General features: G+C 34.2%; 1 long non-coding RNA gene across 1 annotated transcript; it reads left to right on the plus strand.

Moving 5' to 3' along the window:
• Positions 1-2979: 2979 nt before the first annotated feature.
• On the plus strand, positions 2980-23037 carry LOC143072071 (uncharacterized). The gene is made up of 3 exons (XR_012977031.1): positions 2980-3360; positions 12169-12246; positions 19131-23037. It is a non-coding gene; the product is annotated as an uncharacterized LOC143072071 (long non-coding RNA).
• The last annotated feature ends 763 nt before the right edge of the window (positions 23038-23800 follow it).

The raw sequence follows: 23800 nt of genomic DNA on the forward strand, positions 1-23800 counted from the left end.
CACATAGTCGTAATGAATGATATTATGCGTTGTATTCAATAAAAAATAAACATCATGGCTTCATAAATGTTATGTTTTCAATATTGTATCATAAATAATCTGACCGTTAAACCTTGGTACAGTACATACGTTCCTTGTTCAAACCATGATAAAAATATAAAGTTCCCATAAAATCAAACAGCTACAGATCGTCATATGGAATTAAAATCTTAGCAAAAAAGTCGCACCCACTTATAAGATATATAAATGTCTTTACTCTGACTGTTGCATTTTGAATACACGAGTGAAAGTCCAGCGCAATGTAGAACAAAATAGTTTCAACATTCATATATCATTATCATCATCTTGACCTGCATGGATATGCTTTTAACTTGCAACTGGACGATTAAACAAAACGGTTATTGACGACTGCACGAAAACCTTTACTTCAGACAAAACATGAAATTAACTGTTCAGGAAAAACGAAGTCCATCTAGTAGTAAACTACGGGAAAATGAAAATAAATATTTGCAAAATTTTGCCCTGGATACTGTATTTTGGACAGAAAGAAGCTCCCAATTTCCCGAAATTCCATTATGTTTGACAACGATTTTGATGTAAAACAAAACTTTAACCACAGACTGAACCTAAATGCTGAATTAGTCGGCGTGAATGCTGACGACGGAACCTAGCATCGCTAAGTATCGCTTTCGCGAAACTTGTCAAAAAGAAGGATGTATGTCAAAAGCAAGTAGGCAGCTATTTCACTCATAAATCTTAAAGACCTCCCTGCTTTCGACAAGACGACACTAATTTTCTTTTTGTCTAGGGGGGGGGGTCTTTTTTCTATAGTAATTGTAGTATAACAAAAAAAATCGCATTTAGTATCATTTTTCTACCTACTAACGTGAATTTACTGACACAAAAATAAATATACGACAGAACTGTGCATTAAAAGTATGTAATCAAATGCCAAACTATATATATTGGAATTAACTTGATGTTCTGTATACAATATTATGTATGCTTCACAATATATCAAAATAAAATGCTGAACGACCCATCTATCCGATGCATTTGAATTAAGCACAAAACATTTATGTAAATACACGCATGCAATCAGGGCTAGCATTTTGAACATATATTTTAATGGTACCTAACTGTCAGAACATGATTACGATTATTAAGGGTATATAAATTGTCTCTAACTGTCGCCTGGTGAGATTAATAGTTTAAGGTAAAACTTTATGATACCATATGGCCTAGGTGTTGATTGACTTTTATTTTTATGACCTAAGATCAGTTCCTCAGATATGGTAATGAAATAGCACCTGTACCTTCTTGAATATACAGACGATCTGCTAAGTGAACATCACAGCATGAATCTGTCCATTTTTGCGTGAAGGTAACATTCAAAGTCAGGTGACATATATCTAACCGTTCCTTTTGTAATTAAGATTAATTAACATAACGGTCAAAATAGTCTGTTTTAATATGTCAGTGGAATCTTCAGCTTTAGAAGAATGTAACAAACTTTGTATTTATAAACGATATAAAGTAGTATTTGGTTTTGAAAGATACTTAGATTTTCATTGTAATGTATCTATATTAACAAAATTGCGTAGCGGCACACTTAGACTAAATGTTGAAGTTGGTCGTTATCTGAATACTCAAAGAGAAAATAGAATTTGTATATGTTGCAATATGAATGTTTTGGAAGACGAATATCATTTTGTTTTATCATGTCCAACGTATAGATCTGTGCACATAGAATTTTATATTTATTCTACTATTCTTGGCCAAATCGGCACAAGTTAGATAATTTATTCTAAATCTCTGACAGTAAAAACTATCATGCATTTATTCAAATGCAGCCGCTTGGAAAATTAGATCACATATAATGTCATAATATTATTGTATACTCTGTAACTTCTGTTCTCTGCTGCCTTTTATTTGTCATATGTTGTATATATTTTCGTTTGCCATAGCATGTGAAAATAAATTATGCATATGACTACAGTAATAACGATGCCGATTTGGTAAATCAATAAACTGATAATGCCCCCAGTTTATCAAATCTCGTATCTAATTAGTCGATAACGCAAAATCACGATCGATCTTGCACATGCGCATTGCTTCCCTGAACTAGAGTATTATCTGGAATGTCCTATTATTGTCTGAACGCAGTCGTTTTAGTTCGTAGCAGATTCCTACTGGTCGGGAAGGGTCCGAATAGTTCGACAAAGCACCCCGACAGTTAGGTGCGTCCCGTAACATTCGGGGAAACTCAGCCGATTTTGTCTAGTCGGATTACAATCGTGCCTATGTCGTGACAGATTCTGCTGTATCGGATCGAATACCTAACAATGTTCTGTGTATTCGGGACGGTGTCCTGTGGAACGGGAATGATCTGGAGAAATTTTTCATCGCTGTTTTTCTGGCGATTGAGTCCAGATTGCGAACCGTTTTTGCCGAAACCGTTCCGAAACAGTCCCGTTATTAATTCTAATTTCGTCAATGATACCCAAGTCAGAGTCCCGACAAATACAGAAAACAATACGACTGAGACCAGACAAAGCCGTTTGCAATGCGATATTTATATAGCGGACCGTGATAGGATTACGTTCCGACAGTACCTGATCATCCCGAGTATGCCGACAGTTTTCGAACGGATTACTTCCGTCAGCGTCGGTTCACTGTCTTGTCACTATCTTAGTCCTATAATATAATTTAAGACGCTGCAGGTTCATATCATTTACATTCAACGTTTTTTATCGGATTTTTTTTTACTATAATCAATGTTGAACCGCGTTGATAGTAAAAAAAATCCGATAAAAAACGTTGAATGTAAATGATATAAACCTGCAGCGTCTTATATTATAGGACCACTTCGGGATAAACTCGCTTGGAAACGGTTGAATTTCGACGCCTCCTGAACAATATCTGATTGTTGTCGTGATTAAATTATTTTTTTTTTAATTTTAATTAAAGTTTGAATTTCCATCCACGATTCATAGGATCTTGATCAGACTTTTAATAAATTTTAATCGGGAATGGTTCTGTCAAGGACGGCAGTAAAAATCGCGAATGTGTGACCCCAGCTTAACAGAAGTTAGGGTATCTTTTTGATACGGCTTTAGAAAGGTTAAACTTGTGTTTTTAACTTGAGCAGATTTCACAATACTGTATTTAGGCTTCATGGTTCATTAGACAAAATGCCTCACGGCTATGCTTTTGGGCACTATATGATTTGGCGGAATAGTTCTTTTGTTCTAATTTGTGAACACTTTATCATGGAATTCATTTTGAATTTCTAGTTACACGAAACAGGCTGTTCACTTAGGATAAATATCACTTTGGTTGGAAAGTCTCTTGCATAAGGTAAGTTTTATTCTTTCTTTAATGATAACATGTTACAAATTAATGGAATAGTAATAGAAGTGTTGAATCAGTGTTGCACAAAATGTCAAGTTTATTTTGGTGGCTGTTGAAAACGAGTTTATAAAAAGACAATCCATAAAGAAGATTTAACATTCAAATTTCATTATTCAGTAATCTGCTTTGAATTTGTTACACTACTATATTTTCCCTGGCGGGTCTACTCGACCCGCACGGCCAGCGTGTTTTTTTGTTGTTGGTGTAAATTGAGTTGAAATAACATGCCATAGAAATAAATAGAAATAAAAAAACAGGTCTATAAAGTATTATGTAGTATAAACCATATTCAGTGCTTGACAGGATTGTATAGTTGAGTCTATCATTTTTGTTGTACTGACAACTATTAATTATTAATAATTTCAGGTTGGGAACAACCCCTCAAATGAGGGATAACCTATCAATGTTACAGTAATGACTATCCCTATTACAAGGCCGTAACTAGCCTCTTTGAATATTGAGGCAAAATGTATTTTTGGCGAGGTATCTGGGGGCCGCTCAAGGCCCCCAGAAGCACTGAGAAAAATAACGCAAAATCGTGCATTCTGAGCGCTCAGTCTGAGCGTTTCCCGGACTCTTTCTTACATTGAAACGCAATATTAATTTTTAGCTATTCCTTTCAACAATATTCTTGTCTCAAGGCAAAAACATAGATTCATTGTAATTTAAGACTTTTATGAGGGGGGGGGGGGCAAGGGGGGTCCCAATAACAGCAAAACAGCAAATTGATTTGGCTCATAACAGATAACAAGGAGTTAAAATGGACAAAAACAGATAACAGTAAATGAAATATTAAAATAATTCGGTCTTTGACAAATCAGTATTTCTTATTACGGATATAATCCTTTGTAATGCATTCCATTTTCTATGACTTTGTTTTTAGTATTAATTTATGTATCTAGAATGTGTTTAAATTACTACTCAATAGATTATAATATTTTTATACGCTCGTTTACGGAACGTATTATGGTATACTGTTGTCCGTCTGTTGTCAACATGTCGGACATTAACTCAAAAGCTCTTTAACCAATTTGCATTTAACTTTGGGAACTTGTTTATATCTATTGACGTGAGCTCCCTTTTTTATATAAATTTTAAATTTTAAGTTTCTGGGTAATGGGTTTTATTAATTAAAAAGGGGGGATTTTCCAGTTTTCAGACATTAACACAAAAAATGTTTTCAGCAGTTCTCATGAAACTTTGCTGAAATGTTTATATCTATTGTTGTAAACTCCCTTTCGATTTTTATTAATTTTAGATTTTATGTTATTGAGTTAAGGGATTTTATTCATCAGAAAAAGGTGGTATTTTCTAGTTTTCAAAAATAACTCAAAAATGCTTTCAGCAGTTCTCATGAAACGTTGGTGTATTGTTTATATATATTGACTGAAGCTCCATTTGTTGCTAATAAAAAAAGTGACCTAAAAGAGTTTGAATATTCTGACTTTTTCTAAATGACCATTTATTAAGGTGTGTGAATTTTTCTTAATAAGACTGTGAGGCAAAGTGGTATATAGGGTAGAAAAAACCAAAGGCACCAATTATAAGCATGCAATTTATCAAGTACTTCGAACGAATTTTGACACTCCAAAAGCAATTTATTCCACTATTTTCAAAGGCCTTATTTGAACAATTTTTTATCAGCTGAGGTTTTTGATTGTACCAAGTGTACTAGTAAGTAGAATACATATAGTTTAGTAGGGAAACAATGGCTTGAAACGAAATAAATCTTTGTTTGTAATGAGTTATGTGCAGCTTCGGAACCCAAGTACATGGTTGGAACTTTCATTGTACAATGCATTTGGTTCTGCTTTGAAAAGAATCACAGAGCTGAGTATATGTACCATGTTATATAAAAGGTTAAGTGGTTGTTAGGACCTAGTCCTTAATTGAGATACTTGTCAGATATTCCTGGCCATATGTTTTCCTATTTGTCATTTTAAGAATTGTTTTAATTTAATGTGTTCGTACGGGAAACAAGGAACATTATTCTCAAACAAAAAATTAAGATAATTCTAAATACACATTCATAAAAAAAAAAATGGAATTTATTACAAAGGATAATCATAAGATATACTTGACCTGGACCTCACTTCTGAGATGGGTATATGTTAATGGAATCCTTCTCTGAATACGGGACAAACATATTAGTAGTGGTAGACCCCAATGTCCAATGATCTTCAATTTATACCAAATATTGACTGTCAAAAAAAAAATGCTAAAAATGCTAACATCGAAGTACTTGATTTCAATAACAGTTAACAGCAAATACATTATCACAATAACAGAAAAGCCTAATAACAGCTAACAAAGAATAAGACAATAACAGCTAACAGCAAATATATTTTCAAAATAACAGATAAATTAAAATGCCCCATAACAGCATAACAGTTAAACCCCTTGCCCCCCCTCTTTTATGTTTTACGGGGACACCATTAAATGTAGACCGATATGTAGGATAAAACAAAAACCGAAATTCACATAATCATTATGTCTGTCTGTTCTTGTCTTGTATTGTGCTTAATTCAGACTTTGGTGATTTTTTTATGACTAGATTTAAATATAGTGACAATACAGTATTATACTATAAGTACTAGTACTGCTTATGTCGACACTAAGGACCATCTTGACCTTGTTTTACGGTATTAATGATTCTTTCATTTTTGAAGACCTTCCATCAACTATCAAGCTGAAGAATAGGGAAAAAAAACTTTGGCCATTGATCATTTGTATTTTTTCTATGTATTGACCTTGTGTGAGATAAGGTCATGTGCACGTTTACTCCATATTCTTTTATTTTCTGTTTAAGAGTCTGAACACGACTTCATGCAAGTTTAATCCTTCAATGTAAAAGGTCATATGGCAATACATTGACGTTTTTTTAAAGATGATTTGAGACCGGGAACAATTGATGGTCTTACTTTAATTAAAACCATGTCAGCTATCTAGTTTTATCTACAAAAAAGAGCCAGTTTTGTATTCTTTGATATCAAGTTCAATTCTCCATGCAGAAACGACAATTTTTTTTCTATGTCCAGAAGCATCGTATATTCTTAAAATAGTTTCTCGTACAATGTCTGGACATCGGTGGACTTGCAACATTGCAAAACCACACCTTATAAATGAAAATCAACACTATGCAGACTATAGTTATAAAGTGGGACAATAAATGAACAAAAGACACACCCGGAACACAGAAGTACAAACAATAGACCATCAACTCTGAAAACTAAAAGTAAAATAGAAACATGGGTCACGAAAAACATGCAGGGGCGATATCAGAGAGTGAAGAGAACTTGCTTCTTGCAAGACACTTTCCGTGAAAACAATTCAGGTTGATATGAAGACAATCTTGTTTCATTATTATTTTTTTTTTTTTTTTTGAAATTTCCAACATGAGGCATTTGCCTCATTTGCCTCCATGTAGTTACGGCCCTGTATTATGAGGGGTACACTTCAACAATATTCAAGTGATATGAAAAAAAATATTGTAAAAATCACATAGTACAAATGTGCACATAATTATATTATTTGAAGAAACTTTACCCAAAGAACCATGGCGGGTCCAAAGGGGGGGGGGGGTGTGTTCTTTGGAAAGATTTGGTTGATTATATAATTATAGGGATTCACTGAAGCAAGACTGGAGTGGGCCCCCCTTAGGACGGTCAGCAGTCCCCCTTTATGATAAGTTCTGGATCTGGTATTATATGGTCAAAACATGTCCAAAAATTTTCCCCCTTTTAAGTTAAAAAATCAAAAGCTTTTCTTCAACCGCTAGTAAAATGTCACCCCATTGACTGATGGACAGTCCCAAATTTAAGGGTTATCTCCACCTGGGGTGACAACCTATATATTAATTTGTGTAGGTCCTGCCAAAAACATGAATGATACAACAAAATCATATTTTATAGTCACTATGGAAATGTGCTACATGCACAATATGTGAGGTAAGCTACCGGTAAGCATTATTTTGAATTAATTAACTTGGCATGTTTTTTTTTCCATATGATTTCTCTTATCTAAAAATGCCAAGCAAGCTATAGTTATGAAATTATAAATTTAACCTAATGAACAGATGAAAAGGAACAATTTTAATTACTAAAATGTCAAGGCACAGGTCATCAACAAAAATAACTTTTCAGGAGAACTAGATAAGTTTATTTTACAGGACTTCTGTCTTCATGACAGAAAGTTTTAAATGGAAAATAAAAAAAGAATGAAATTTCTGCATGAAAATTTCAAAGAATTAAGTCGATCAATAAACCAATAAATTAAAAATCCTTGCCTTATTAAAACTCAAATTATTTTATATTTCACAAAAGTAAACACTTTCCCGAAAGAAATTCCTCTTGTCTGATAATATAAACCACCTGAATTTCAATAACAGAGAACATATTTATACAGCTGAAGTTTCTGTTCAGAAAAAAGTACTTTTTTTTTTATAAAAGAAACCCGCGTCTTCAAATTTATAAAACCAAAATTTTAATCAGACTGATAATGCAATATGTTTAAAGGCTTAGCTGAAGTCCACAATTTGGCACTCTATTAAGCACTGATGCCTCTGAATAATTTGGAAGATTTTGCAATGTGTTGATGACAATATAACATAGATGACAGTGGCGGATCCAGCTATTTTTAAAAGGGGGGGTTTCCCAACCCAAAAAGGGGGGGGGTCCAACTATATGCTCCCATTCAAATGCATTGTTCGGCCAAAAAAAAGGGGGGTTCTAACCCCCGGAACCCCCCTGGATCCGCCGCTGGATGAAGAGATAATCCCAATGATGGCAGTGCAATGCATTAGAGTGGTACAACAATGTTACTATTATATTTGTTAACTTTTTTTATGCACCACCTACAATAGTGGAGGGCATTATGTTTCCTGGTCTGTGCGTCCGTTTTCTTCGTCCGTCTTTTCGTTTGTCCGTCCGTTCATCTATCCATCTGTCCAGCTTCAGGTTAAAGGTTTTGGTCAAGGTAGTTTTTGATGAAGTTGAAGTCCAATCAACTTGAAACTTAGTACACATGTTCCCTTTGATATTATATTTAATGTTTAAAAATTAAAAGTTTTGACCCCAATTTCATGGTCCACTGAACATGGAAAATGATAGTACAAATTCATGTACTTTGGACACATTCTTGTTTTTGTCGAAAAGTTGCAGAAAGCTCGACAGGGATAGTGAGCGATCCGGTGGTGGCATTAGCCAACTTCTAAATAAGCTTTATATTTTAGAAGGTGGAAGACTTGGATGCTTCATACTTTGTATATGGATGCCTCATGTTCAGAAGTTTCTGTCAGTCACATGTCCAATGTCCTTGACCTAATGTTTATGATTCAGTGACTACTGTAATAAAAAGTTAACGATTTTTGTCTAATGTTAAATTATCTCTTATTATAAGTAATAGGATAACTATATTTGGTATGTGAGTACCTTGCAAGGTCATCATGCCCGTCAGACAGTTTTCACTTGACCTTGACCTCATTTCATGGATCAGTGAACAAGATGAGGTTTTGATGGTCAAGTCCTCATCTCCGATACTATAAGCAAAAGGTGTTGCATATTCAATGTATGAAAGGACTGTAAGGTGTACATGTACAACTCAGGCAGGTAACATCTGACCTTGACGTCATTTTCATGGTTCAGTTTCTTATACTGTTTGCAATAGATCTACTAAATTTGGTGTATGGAATAATTGTAAGGTGTACATGTCTAGCTGGCAGGTGTCATGACCTTGACCTCATTTTCATGGTTCAGTGGTCAAAGTTAAGTTTTTGAGTTTTGGTCTTTTTTTTCCAATACTATATGCAATTGGTCAACTATGTTTGGTGTACGGAAATATTTTATGATTTTTATGTCAGTCGCACATTTTTTATTTGACCTTGATCTCATGTTCACAGTCCATTGCTCATTGTTAAGTTTTTGTGTTTTGATCTGTTTTTCTTAAACTATAAGCAATAGGTCAATTATATTTGTTGTATGGAATAATTGTTAGCTGTACATGCCTGCCTGGCATGGTTCATCTGACCTTGACCTCTTTTTCATGGTTTATTGCTCATTGTTTAGTTTTTGTGTTTTGGTCTGTTTTTCATGAACTTCATGTATAAGCAATAGGTCGATTAACTATATTTGTTGTATGGAAGAATTGTCAGCTGTACATGTCTGCCTGGCATGGTTCATCTGACCTTGACCTCTTTTTCATGGTTTATTGCTCATTGTTAAGTTTTTGTGTTTTCGTCTGTTTTTCATGAACACATTTCATGTATAAGCAATAGGTCGATTAACTATATTTGTTGTATGGAAGAATTGTCAGCTGTACATGTCTGTCTGGCATGGTTCATCTGACCTTGACCTCTTTTTCATGGTTTATTGCTCATTGTTAAGTTTTTGTGTTTTGGTCTGTTTTTCATGAACTTCATGTATAAGCAATAGGTCGATTTTAAACTATATTTGTTGTATGGAAGAATTGTCAGCTGCACATTTCTGTCTGGCATGGTTCATCTGAAGTTTTTTTTCCTCCAAACTTTATATTTTTTAGTATCATTACAAAGTTATAAAGCATGGAAGTTGATAAGAAAGTGTTTGTGGTAATTGAAATAGCACATCAATCCAACTGAACAATGTACTAAATCTTTTAAAAATAATTTGTATGATTGTCAATGAGACAAATTTTCACCAGAGAACAAATATTATGAGGTAATTGTAACCAATACAGTACTCACACAGTATGGCCTTTAACACAGATCAATATATCCCATATACATAAAGATCTGATTGCTATTAATTCCCCCCCCCCCCCTTTTTGGGTGACTGGGGACTAGAAATATCAGGTCACTATAGGGCTTTCTCAAACTGGAAGTAAAACTCTCGCCAGAGTGGGGCATTAATATCACTGCATGAGGTAAAAAACATGAATGTTAAATATGATACATTGTGTACAGAGTTCAGAACTCTGTGGATTAAAAACCTTGCTTATAAAACGTTATCTCTTTGAGAGGTTATATTAGTAGGTGGCATAAAATATTTTTCATAGATTTTATTTTTTTAATATTTCAAAAATATTACTGAAATATCATATCCTCCAGACATATTCCTTGTCATTACACAGGCTGTCTAATAGTTGTTATAATTTCTATGTCATTTGGTCTCTTGTGGAGAGTTGTCTCATCATACCCCATCTTTTTATTTTTATACGCCCATTTAAGGGACGTATTATGGTATACCTTGTCCAACATTAACTCCAAAATGCTTTAACCAATTTGCACTAATACTTTTAGTTTCAATCTTTATAAATTTTAAATTTTGTGTTTTATAAGTCATGAGATTTTATTTATAAAAAATTGGGGATTTTCCCATTTTTCAGACAATAACTCAAGTGCTTTGAGCAGTTTTCATGAAACTTTGGTGACAGGTTTCTACCTATTAAATTAAACCTCCTTTAATTCTTTTTTTTTAAATTTATAACATTGATGACTTATGGAACTTTATTCTTTAAAAAGCGTACAGCTTATCATGCGCTCTTGCCAGTCAACTCTGAATTATCTAACCATTGACAATTGGAAATCTTTTCTCTTAAATTTAGTCTAACAGAACAAAAGAAAAGTTTCTGATTGTCAATTATTATGTCAATATCTTCATATTCAGGGATGATTCCAGGTGTTTTCAAATGGGTCCCTTAAACATCAAATTGGGAATTTTTATTCTAATTGGGAATTTTTTAAGCATAAAATCTAAGACGAAATAACATTATTTTCCTGTAAAAACGGAAAATGTATATTATTAAGTTTAACCTGTACACTGATGTTCATGTAAGTTGTAACATTTTGAATAATTCTGGATGGGCTACTGTTATTTTAATAACATGAATATAATTAAACATGATGCACTAGTTTACATCGCGATCAGTCATCTTAGCTATAAAAAAATCATTCATCAGGTATTTTTTTAACAGCAGGTCATCTCTATAAATTTACCTTGATTCAAATGGATTTCAATGGATTTCAAATTGAACTGGTCTATGTCGAATTCAGAAAAGCAAATACAAAAGTTCATATACTTAATTGATAAGATATTTAAAGCATTGAACCAGTGTTCTTTAAAATTATTTGAATCATCTTCAAAACTTTTGAAATAGTTCCATAATGATGACATCGTCTTTCATGAATGGTCTATCATCAACATTATTTTCAAAAAACGCTAAAACTTTTGTCTTTTGAGGAAATAATTTCTTTTCATCATATTATATAACCGGCTCTGCTGGGCGATCTACTCTTACGAGATCAGCGCCCATTAAACTTTATCCATCAATGTTATATCAAATTTTAATTTTCTCTCTGCCGAGGTCTGCTTTGACGCCCATTTTTATCAACCTGCTGGGCGATCTGCTTTTACAAGATCGAATACTCCTATAACATATTAATGAATTGAATTCGGCTGATAAAATTGTTTGCCACATTTTGACATAATTAAATCAGTGTTAATAAAATGCGATTGTAAACAGCATTCTTATCCGGATTTTAAAACAATGAAAAATTATAGTTGCCTTAATCGGTGACAGAAACTTTTCCGGAAATGTCGTTTTTTATTTTATTTTCCTGAATTGGGAATTCATTTTCATGTTCATTTTTTTGGGGCCGCTAAGTGACCCTAAACTATATAGTGGAATCATCCCTGATATTACTTTGATTTAAGTATATTTTTATTTCAATTACTAACTGTTTTCTCATACATATAAGAATAATTTTATTTTGTATTACAGATGGATGAGCCCAGATGAAAGTTCAGTCCTGACACCTACAGGCAGACGATTTCATTTTAGTTGACAGATAATGATGATGTAAGTATTTGCTCATTACAATTGTATTTGAAACTATGTTAAAATTTGTTAGGTAATAAAAAATAGTTTTTAAATTAGTTGGAGAAACAGCTTGAAAATTAGTTTTCAAATTAGTTGGAGAAACAGAATGAAAAATCATTACAAATTAGTCCGAAATTTCTTTTTCAAATTTATACTCAAATGAAATGTATTTTATAATTTATATTATACAGTAATACAATTCTTTATAGTTACTTAATGTCTATAATATATGTTCTAATAACTTGAAATCTCATAGTTCAAAAATATTAACATTTTACAACTCATTTTACCCCCTTCCCCTTTTGAAAAGTGGGGGAGGTGGGGGTAGGTAATACTGTTTTACCTCTGTCTGTCGATCCAGCCATCAGTTCATCAGTCCTTCCGTCCCATGAATATTTTTCGTCTCATTTTTCTCAGGAACTACAATACAAGGATTTCTGAAATTTGGTTTGGGGGTTTATATATATCAGCTATATACCAAGTGATGCCTTTTCAGATTCATCACTAAACAACTTCCTGTTTACCGAACGCGTGTTTTACACCTAATAGCCAAGTTGAAAATTTCCGCCACTTTTTTCTCAGGAACTACAATACAAGAATTTCTGAAATTTGGTTTTAGGGTTTATACAAGTCAGCCTGCAACATAGGGATAGTGATCAGGTGGCTGTGGAGGCGGCGGCGTTTAGATAACTTCTTAAAAGATTTGTATTTTAGAAGGGGGAAGACCTGGATGCTTCATACTTTGTATATGGATGCCTCATGTTACAAGTTTCCGTCAGTCACATGTCATGTCCTTGACCTCATTTTCATGGTTCAGTGACTACTTTTTTGTAATGTTGAATTCTCCCTTATTATAAGTAATGAGATAACTATATTTGGTTTGTGCGTACCTTGCAAGGTCTTCCTGCCAGTCAGATAGTTTTCACTTGACCTTGACCTCATTTCATGGATCAGTAAACAAGGCTAAGCTTTGGTGGTCAAGTCCATATCTCAGATACTATAAACAATTAAAGGTCTAGTATATTCAGTGTATGGAAGGACTGTAAGGTGTACATGTTCAACTGGCAGGTGTCATCTGACCTTGACCTTATTTTCATGGTTCAGTGGTTATAGTTAAGTTTTTGTGTTTTGGTCTGTTTTTCTTATACTGTATGCAATAGGTCTACTATATTTGGTGTATTGAATTATTGTAAGGTGTACATGTCTAGCTTGCAGGTGTCATCTCACCTTGACCTCAAACTTACATGGTTCATTGGTCACAGTTACGTTTTTGAGTTTGGTCTTTTTTTTCTAATACTATATGCAATAGGTCAACTATATTTGGTGTATAGAAATATTGTATAATCTTTATGTCAGTCACACAGGTTTTATTTGACCTTGACCTCATTTTCACAGTTCATTGCTCAGTGTTCAGTTTTTATGTTTTGGTCAGACTGTTTTTCTTAAACAATAAGTAATAGGTCAACTATATTTGTTGTATGGAAGAATTGTTCGCTGTACATGCCTGCCTGGCATGGTTCATCTGACCTTGACTTCATTTTCATGGTTTGTTGGTCAATGTTTAGTTTTTTTTGTTAAGTTTATGTGACAGTTGTAATAAAGCTTTATATTTAGGACTATCATCAATGATTAGTAAAGAAGGCGAGACATTTCAGCGTGTGCACTCTTGTCCTGGTTAAAGTTAAGTTTATGCGACAGTTGTACTGAAGCTTTATACTTACCCCGGCGAGAAGAAATTCATGACTTCATGAACTATCATGAATGGTTCGTGAATGTTCATGAATGGTACATGAAAATTCATAAATAATTCATAAATGAAGGTTCATGAATTTAATTCATGAACTGTTCATTAAAAGTATTTTATGAATGTTCATGAAGTTTTGATGAATCACTAGCTGCTCATAAAAAATCATGAAATGTTCATTAAAAGTATTTATGAATGTTCATGAAGTTTTGATGAATCACTAGATGTTCATAAAAATTCATGAAATGTTCATTAAAAGTATTTTATGAATGTTCATGAAGTTTTGATGAATCACTAGCTGCTCATAAAAATTCATGAAATGTTCATTAAAAGTATTTTATGAATGTTCATGAAGTTTTGATGAATCAGTAGCTGCTCATAAAAATTCATGAAATGTTCATTAAAAGTATTTTATGAATGTTCATGAAGTTTTGATGAATCACGAGATGATCATTGAAATTCTTGAAATGTTCATCTGTCATATGCATGTGTTATGAATAATAGATGATTTAGTAACTGGTAACACTGCGTGTGGGACTGTCACTGCTGTTACTGGTTTGCTGCAAGAAGGTTTTTTTTACTCTTCCTTTCCCTAAACTGCTAAAGATGTAAATTCTGATTTTCTCCAAGTTCACATATGTGCCTTTCTATTAATTGTCGTCCGGCATATAAATAACTTAGAAAAATATCAGATCAATGATAGATAGGCCCAACGACAGACGTTTCTCAACGTATGTACAATGTAAACAAACCTTGACCTCGTGATTTTAATCGTACTGAACAGTTCGGCCCTAAAAATACCTTCCAAGTGAGTCCACTTGTTTATTCACATGCACCATGTGCCGTTTAAACTAAAGATTTTTTTTTTTATTATACTTAATAAAACTGCATATTAATAAATATTTGTTTGCGACACCCTTGATTTATTTTCATACTTCCGTTACGGCACAGATCAACTTCTGGCCGATATTATCTGGGGCGAGATTGTCACAGTCTCAACGTCAGCATAAGTGCACTCTTTGGTAATACGTCACCAAAATGGAGATTACGCTGATGGAAACACGGAAAAGACATTTCCAGTCAGAAAGATTTCAGATAAGTGCATTACAAATTTAATTTAACATGACAGACATGTGTATATTATTATAAAATATAATTTGTTGAGGAAATATAATTTTTTTATGGTTTCTTTGAGCAAAGCAACATCAGAAAGTCTGAAAGCATATTTGAAAATTTATTTTTAATTATATAAACAAAATGAATAATTGTTTCCACATATGATTATTGGTAGTTACCTAAAATTTATAGTTTTTGAATTGTTTGAATTGTTCTTTTGTGAAAATAATAAGTAGCCAGTTTTTATAATCTTCAGGGGATAAAAAGGGGGAGGGTTTTGAAATGAATTTGATTCATTAACAGCTTCAGATGTAGTGTATAAACAGGCAACAACATTTCAATTGAATTTTATTGCTTTAAAACATCTAGAACAATTGATTCTTTGTGGATTTTTTTTATACTTTTAGGGGATTGAATGATTAAATATCAAAATGGAGCTGCCAGTTTTGATAGTAAAACAGATTCCGTGGAGATTTTAGTTACATTTATTCAGCGATTCTACTTGGAAGAACAGAGACAACAAAATATTACAGAAAGAAGCAGAAACTTTACATGTATCCTTTTATATTATTATATCTGACGCATAGTTACTTTAGTTTTAATATTGGGTGGGTACAGGTGCAGATCCAGCCATTTTAAAAAAGGTGTGGGGTTCAAACTATGTACTATAAACCCTTTCATATGCATTGATCTTGCTAAAAAAGGGTGGGTTCCAATCCCCCCCAGAATCCTCTCCTTGACAGTTAACCCCTGTGAGATGATAATGAATAATTCATGAATATGCATGAACATTTCATGAACTGTTCATGAACAGATTTCATGAACAGTTCATCATATCTTCATGAACATTTGATGAGCAATTCATGAACTGAAAATCGACAGTAATGTTCATGAACTTTAATGTTCATGAACAATTCATGAACAAGAAAGGTTCATGAACATTTAAATTCAACAATGATCATGAACCCTTTCTTGTTCATGAATTGTTCATGAACATTAAAGTTCATGAACATTACTGTCGATTTTCAGTTCATGAATTGCTCATCAAATGTTCATGAAGATATGATGAACTGTTCATGAAATCTGTTCATGAACAGTTCATGAAATGTTCATGCATATTCATGAATTATTCATTATCATCTCACAGGGGTAGGACTGTCAACATAATATCAATGATTAGTAAATAAGGTGAGACATTTCAGGGTGTGCACTCTTATTGAAATTTTAATTACTTTCTAAAACTATCCTGGATTTCTACCAAACTTTGACAGAAGCTTGTTTGTGATCATAAGATAGTATCCAGAAGTAAGTTTTGTTAAAAAAAAATCCTGTTTTTCCCCATTTACTTATAAATGGACTTAAGTTTTTCTGCTAGGAAACATTACATTCACTCTGTGGTAAAAGTTTTATACGACTGCAAAAATTTTTGCGGTCGTATATTGGTACATGTATCACATCGTCGTTGTCAGCGACATCCAAAGACGGATGGTTTCCAGATAATAACTTTAGTATAAGTAAATGTAATTTTTACAAAATATTTTCCTCTGTTACTAAAGGGCCAATTTTATTATAGATAAAGAAAATTGTAAGAGGCAAGAATTTTCAGTAAAGTAAGATCTACAAACACATCACCATCACCAAAAAACAATTTTGTCATGAATCCATCTGTGTCCTTTGTTTGATATGCATATAGATCCAAGGTGAGCGACACAGGCTCTTAAGATCGAGCCGCTAGTAGTAGTTTTCAGTCAATAACTTGTCTTTTTAAAAGTGTACAAATCTCTCTGAAATGATACCACAAGTTTCCATACTACAAAGGATGGTTATAGGGGGTAATGGAACAAATCATTAAGCAATAAGGGGCAAAAAGGGGGGGGGCAAGGGTTTTTCTGGTTAAAAGACAACTTAAACTTTAAAAGCAGTGTAAGTAGCATATTAATCTATTGTAATAAAAATTCATAATATCTAATAAAATTTGTAGATTTAGCTAACAAAGTCCTTATATTTGTATAAAGTAACATTTGTTTATAGTGGAAAATTGTTTTAACCTTAAATAAGATTCAATTTAAAATTGCTTGCTAGTCCCTCTCCGTGATTACCATTAGATAACTCTGGTTCATTTCCCAATCAATCTATCATGAAGGGACGATCAATAATTAGATTTTGATTTATAGTCTTTTTCAAAAATGATGAATGGTTCTTTATATTGGTATATGTTATCATTTTAAACGTTTCAAATTTATGAAATGATATTCGTACACCAATGTTTTTGATTCACCAATAACAAAAACTGAAATATATTGAATTGATACATTTTGTAATTATTCAAAATTATATCAGAAACCTAAACTTAATTATAAAATAATGAACCTGTTAAAGGAAGACAATACTCGCATAACTTTTTCGAATTGGCACATAATACAACGGAATGTCACTCTTGCATACAAATGGCAAATCAATATAATTAACTTGCACGTGCAATCGTGCTCCACCTTCAATGATGATTCTAAATTATGAATATAACCAAAAGTTGTTAATCTATAGATAGTGAATTAAGACTAATGAAAACTAACCCACTGTTAAAATATTTCTGTGCAATTTTTTAAAACTTCCTCAGAAAAATGCTCGAGTCACTTGACTTTTATAGCTCATAATTAACGTTTTTACACAATATTTAAATAAAGTAGCTAAAGATTATTCGCTTCTCAAAGTGTAAGACGCAATAAAAATCGTATGCTTGCACCAGCTTACCCAAATACAGATTTAATTAAGTTCTGAACATTACGACATTTCTTCCTTTATTTTTATGAAAAACCGGTTTTAAACAAACCACAAGTACGTGTAAAGATCTGACTAAATACCTATATCCCGATATCGTGAGGTAAATTTGCTAGTGTATGGGAGGTAATCCAATTAAAATTTTAAGAATACTATTAAAATTATCCTTACTTGTGAAAAGATCTGCAATTGTTCTCTGAACAATTGGATTTTAAGTTTCTTTATATTTTTTATAGCCTATAGAAAATATATAGCATAGGTAACTTCAAAGAATCGAAAGTGATGTATGTTTATCTATACTGAGCCAAAAATGTTTAGCAACAAAAATATGAAATTTTATTTTATTACAAAATGATAATAAAAAAATGGAATTATGACATGTCAGAAGCAACATGAATGTTTAACACTCATATTCTTTAGGATATTTTTTGTATGGAGCGCGGGAGGGTCAAAATGCAGAAATGAGTATAGTGTTCAATTTCTCTGCCATGTTCTAAGTGAATCAATGAAGGATTGGCAGGAACACCAGCAGCTACCCTTAGTCAATGCACTACTCTAATGTGGCCAGAAGAAACTTACATGTTGATGTAAAGCGAAGGTAGCGCTCCTCCCTTGACGATGGTTGTTTTTGGTCTACAACATATTGACCTATCCTGTGATGTTGCAATTTGTTAATTTTTGTTTGCTAGTCCCTAAACTGTTGACTTATGCACATAAAATCGAGCTACGACGTCAGAAACACTCGTGCTGGCATCAACCATTGCAAGAGCCATCTGACAGTCATTTTCCGAGAGGCATGGTTGACGCCCCATGCAATTTTTTCAAACTTTTATGTGTATTTCTTACCAATGGTGTGTTTCTGAACTTGAGTGCAAAAAAAAATATTAAATTTTGTTTTGAAAGTACAGGTACAGACGGTAAAACATCAATTACACATGCAAAGCTGAAATGGCACAAAATCAATCACCTTGCAAAAAGTACGACTGTTTAAAATTTCAGGTAAAACTAAGGATTATATCAATGATGTTTAATAAAAAAAAATCCAGAAACAACAAACAAAAAATGAAAAAAAAGTGTTGCTAAACTTTTTTGGCTCAGTATATTTCATTTTTATGTTTTCATATGTATGGTGTTTTTTTCTTTTTTTTATTTATTTCCATTTTCTATAGGTTACTTTAAAGAAATATAAGTGAGGTATGGTTATCTATTTCATTTTATGTTTTAGGTGATGTCCAGGATCAGACAGTGAGGTAAGTTTTGATAGGATTGTGTGCATGTTTGTATGCTTTTTTGTCCAAGTTTCCTCTAGGTGGCGTTCAAGGAGCGGACAGGCAGGTATGTTAAGATAAGATTGTGTGTTTGTGTGTCTTTTTGTCCAAGTTTCCTCTAGGTGGCATCAAAAGATCAGACAGACAGGTATGTTAAGATAAGATTGTGTGCATGTTTGTATGCCTTTTTGTCCAAGTTTCCTCTAGGTGGCATCGAAGTATTAGACGGACAGGTATGTTAAGATAAGATTGTGTGTATGTTTGTATGCGTTTTTGTCCTAGTTTCTTCTAGGTGGTGTCAAGGATCGTACAGACAGGTATGTTAAGATAAGATTGTGTATGTTTGTATGCGTTTTTGTCCCAGTTTCTTCTAGGTGGCGTCAAAGGATCCAACGGACAGGTATGTTAAGATTAGATTGTGTATGTTTGTATGAGTTTTTGTCCCAGTTTCTTCTAGGTGGCGTCAAAGGATCGAACAGACAGGTATGTTAAGATAAGATTGTGTGCATGTTTGTATGCCTTTTTGTCCAAGTTTCCTCTAGGTGGCGTCAAAGGATCAAACGGACAGGTATGTTAAGATAGGATTGTGTGTTTGTATGCCTTTTTGTCCAAATTTCCTCTAGGTGGCGTCAAAGGATCGGACAGACAGGTATGTTAAGGTAGGATTGTGTGTTTGTATGCCTTTTTGTCCAAATTTCCTCTAGGTGGCGTCAAAGGATCAGACAGCAGGTATGTTAAGAAAAGATTGTGTGTTTATATGCCTTTTTCTCCAATTTTCCTGTAGATGGCGTCAAAGGATCGGACAGCAGGTATGTTAAGATAAGATTGTGTGTATGTTTGTATGCCTTTTTGTCCAAGATTCTTCTAGGTGGCGTCAAAGGATCCAACGGACAGGTATGTTAAGATATGATTGTGTGCATGTTTGTATGCCTTTTTGTCCAAATTTCATCTAGGTGGCATCAAAGGATCCAACAGAAAGGTATGTTAAGATAAGATTGTGTGCATGTTTGTATGCCTTTTTGTCCAAATTTCCTCTAGGTAGCGTCAAAGGATCGGACGGACAGGTATGTTAAGATAAGATTGTGTGTTTGTATGCTTTTTTGTCCAAATTTCCTCTAGGTGGCGTCAAAGGATCAGATATCAGGTATGTTAAAGATAAGATTGTGTGTTTGTATGCTTTTTTGTCCAAATTTCCTCTAGGTGGCGTCAAAGGATCAGATATCAGGTATGTTAAAGATAAGATTGTGTGTTAGTATGCCTTTTTGTCCAAATTTCCTCTAGGTGGGTCAAAGGATCAGACAGCAGGTATGTTAAGATAAGATTGTGTGTTTATATGCCTTTTTCTCCAAATTTCCTCTAGGTGGCCTCAAAGGATCAGACAGCAGGTATGTTAAGATAAGACTGTGTGCATGTTTGTATGCCTTTTTGTCCAAGTTTCTTCTAGGTGGCGTCAAAAGATCCAACGGACAGGTATGTTAAGATAAGATTGTGTGAATGTTTGGATGCCTTTTTGTCCAAGTTTCCTCTAGGTGCTGTCAAAGGATCCAATGGAAAGGTATGTTAAGATAAGATTGTGTGTTTGTATGCATTTTTGTCCAAATTTCCTCTAGGTGGCGTCAAAGGATCGGACGGACAGGTATGTTAAGATAAGAATGTGTGTTTATATGCCCTTTTGTCCAAGTTTCCTCTAGGTGGCGTCAAAGGATAGGACGGACAGGTATGTTTAGGTAAGATTGTGTTTGTATTCCTTTTTGTCTTAATTTCCTGTAGGTGGCGTCAAAGGATCCAACAGCAGGTACGTTAAGATAAGATTGTGTGCATGTTTTTATGCCTTTTTGTCCAAATTTTCTCTAGGTGGTGTCAAAGGATCGGACGTACAGGTATGTTAAGATAAGATTGTGTGTTTGTATGTCTTTTTGTCCAAATTTCCTCTAGGTGGCGTCAAAGGATCAGACAGCAGGTATGTTAAGATAAGATTGTGTTTGTATGCCTTTTTGTCCAAATTTCCTCTAGGTGGTGTCAAAGGATCAGACAGCAGGTATGTTAAGATGATATTGTGTGCATGTTTGTATGCCTTTTTGTCCAAGTTTCCTCTAGGTGGCATCAAAGGCTCGGACGGACAGGTATGTTAAGATAACATTGTGTGTATGTTTGTATGCGTTTTGTCCCAGTTTCTTCTAGGTGGCTCCAAAGGATCCAACGGACAGGTATGTTAAGATAAGATTGAGTGCATTTTTGTATGCCTTTTTGTCCAAATTTCCTCTAGGTGGCGTCAAAGGATCGGACAGACAGGTATGTTAAGATGGGATTGTGTGTTTGTATGCCTTTTTGTCCAAATTTCCTCTAGGTGGCGTCAAAGGATCAGACGGACAGGTATGTTAAGATAAGATTGTGTATTGGAATGCCTTTTTTGTTCAAATTTCCTCTAGGTGGCGTCAAAGGATCAGACAGCAGGTATGTTAGGATAAGATTTTGTGTTTGTATGCCTTTTTCTCCAAATTTCATCTAGGTTCTGTCAAAGGGTCAGACAGCAGGTATGTTTAGATAAGGTTTTGTGTATGTTTGCATGCCTTTTTGTCCAAGTTTCTTCTAGGTGGCGTCAAAGGATCCAACGGAAAGGTATGTTAAGATAAGATTGTGTGCATGTTTGTATGCCTTTTTGTCCAAGTTTCCTCTAGGTGCCGTCAAAGGATCCAACGGAAAGGTATGTTAAGATAAGATTGTGTGTTTGTATGCCTTTTTGTCCAAATTTCCTCTAGGTGGCGTCAAAGGATCTGACGGACAGGTATGTTAATATAAGATTGTGTGTTTGTTTGCCTTTTTGTCTTAATTTCCTCTAGGTGGCGTCAAGGGATCAAACAGCAGGTATGTTAAGATAAGATTGTGTGCATGTTTGTATGCCTTTTTGTCCAAGTTTCCTCTAGGTTGTGTCAAAGGATCGGACAGACAGGTATGTTAAGATAAGAATGTGTGTTTGTATGCCTTTTTGTCCAAATTTCCTCTAGGTGGCGTCAAAGGATCAGACAGCAGGTATGTTAAGATAAGATTGTGTGTTTGTATGCCTTTTTGTCCAAATTTCCTCTAGGTGGCGTCAAAGGATCAGACAGCAGGTATGTTAAGATAAGACTGTGTATGTATGCCTTTTGGTCCAAATTTCCTCTAGGTGGCGTCAAAGGATCAGACAGCAGGTATGTTAGGATAAGATTTTGTGTTTGTATGCCTTTTTCTCCAAATTTCATTTAGGTGGTGTCAAAGGATCAGACAGCAGGTATGTTTAGATAAGGTTTCGTGTATGTTTGCATGCCTTTTTGTCCAAGTTTCTTCTAGGTGGCGTCAACGGATCCAACGGACAGGTATGTTAAGATAAGATTGTGTGTTTGTATGCCTTTTTGTCTTAATTTCCTCTAGGTGGCGTCAAGGGATCAAACAGCAGGTATGTTAAGATAAGATTGTGTGCATGTTTGTATGCCTTTTTGTCCAAGTTTCCTCTAGGTTGTGTCAAAGGATTGGACGGACAGGTATGTTAAGATAAGAATGTGTGTTTATATGCCTTTTGGTCCAAATTTCCTCTAGATGGCGTCAAAGGATCAGACAGCAGGTATGTTAAGATAAGATTGTGTGTTTGTATGCCTTTTTCTCCAAATTTCATCTAGGTGGTGTCAAAGGATCAGACAGCAGGTATGTTAAGATAAGATTTTGTGTATGTTTGCATGCCTTTTTGTCCAAGTTTCTTCTAGGTGGCGTCAAAGGATCCAACGGACAGGTATGTTAAGATAAGATTGTGTGCATGTTTGTATGCCTTTTTGTCCAAGTTTCCTCTAGGTGCCGTCAAAGGATCCAATGGAAAGGTATGTTAAGATAAGATTGTGTGTTTGTATGCCTTTTTCTCCAAATTTCATCTAGGTTCTGTCAAAGGGTCAGACAGCAGGTATGTTTAGATAAGGTTTTGTGTATGTTTGCATGCCTTTTTGTCCAAGTTTCTTCTAGGTGGCGTCAAAGGATCCAACGGAAAGGTATGTTAAGATAAGATTGTGTGCATGTTTGTATGCCTTTTTGTCCAAGTTTCCTCTAGGTTGTGTCAAAGGATTGGACGGACAGGTATGTTAAGATAAGAATGTGTGTTTATATGCCTTTTGGTCCAAATTTCCTCTAGATGGCGTCAAAGGATCAGACAGCAGGTATGTTAAGATAAGATTGTGTGTTTGTATGCCTTTTTCTCCAAATTTCATCTAGGTGGTGTCAAAGGATCAAACAGCAGGTATGTTAAGATAAGATTTTGTGTATGTTTGCATGCCTTTTTGTCCAAGTTTCTTCTAGGTGGCGTCAAAGGATCCAACGGACAGGTATGTTAAGATAAGATTGTGTGCATGTTTGTATGCCTTTTTGTCCAAGTTTCCTCTAGGTGCCGTCAAAGGATCCAACGGAAAGGTATGTTAAGATAAGATTGTGTGTTTGTATGCCTTTTTCTCCAAATTTCATCTAGGTTCTGTCAAAGGGTCAGACAGCAGGTATGTTTAGATAAGGTTTTGTGTATGTTTGCATGCCTTTTTGTCCAAGTTTCTTCTAGGTGGCGTCAAAGGATCCAACGGAAAGGTATGTTAAGATAAGATTGTGTGCATGTTTGTAT

Source organism: Mytilus galloprovincialis, chromosome 4, assembly GCF_965363235.1.
Source record: "Mytilus galloprovincialis chromosome 4, xbMytGall1.hap1.1, whole genome shotgun sequence".
In the NCBI taxonomy this organism is placed as follows: domain Eukaryota; kingdom Metazoa; phylum Mollusca; class Bivalvia; order Mytilida; family Mytilidae; genus Mytilus; species Mytilus galloprovincialis.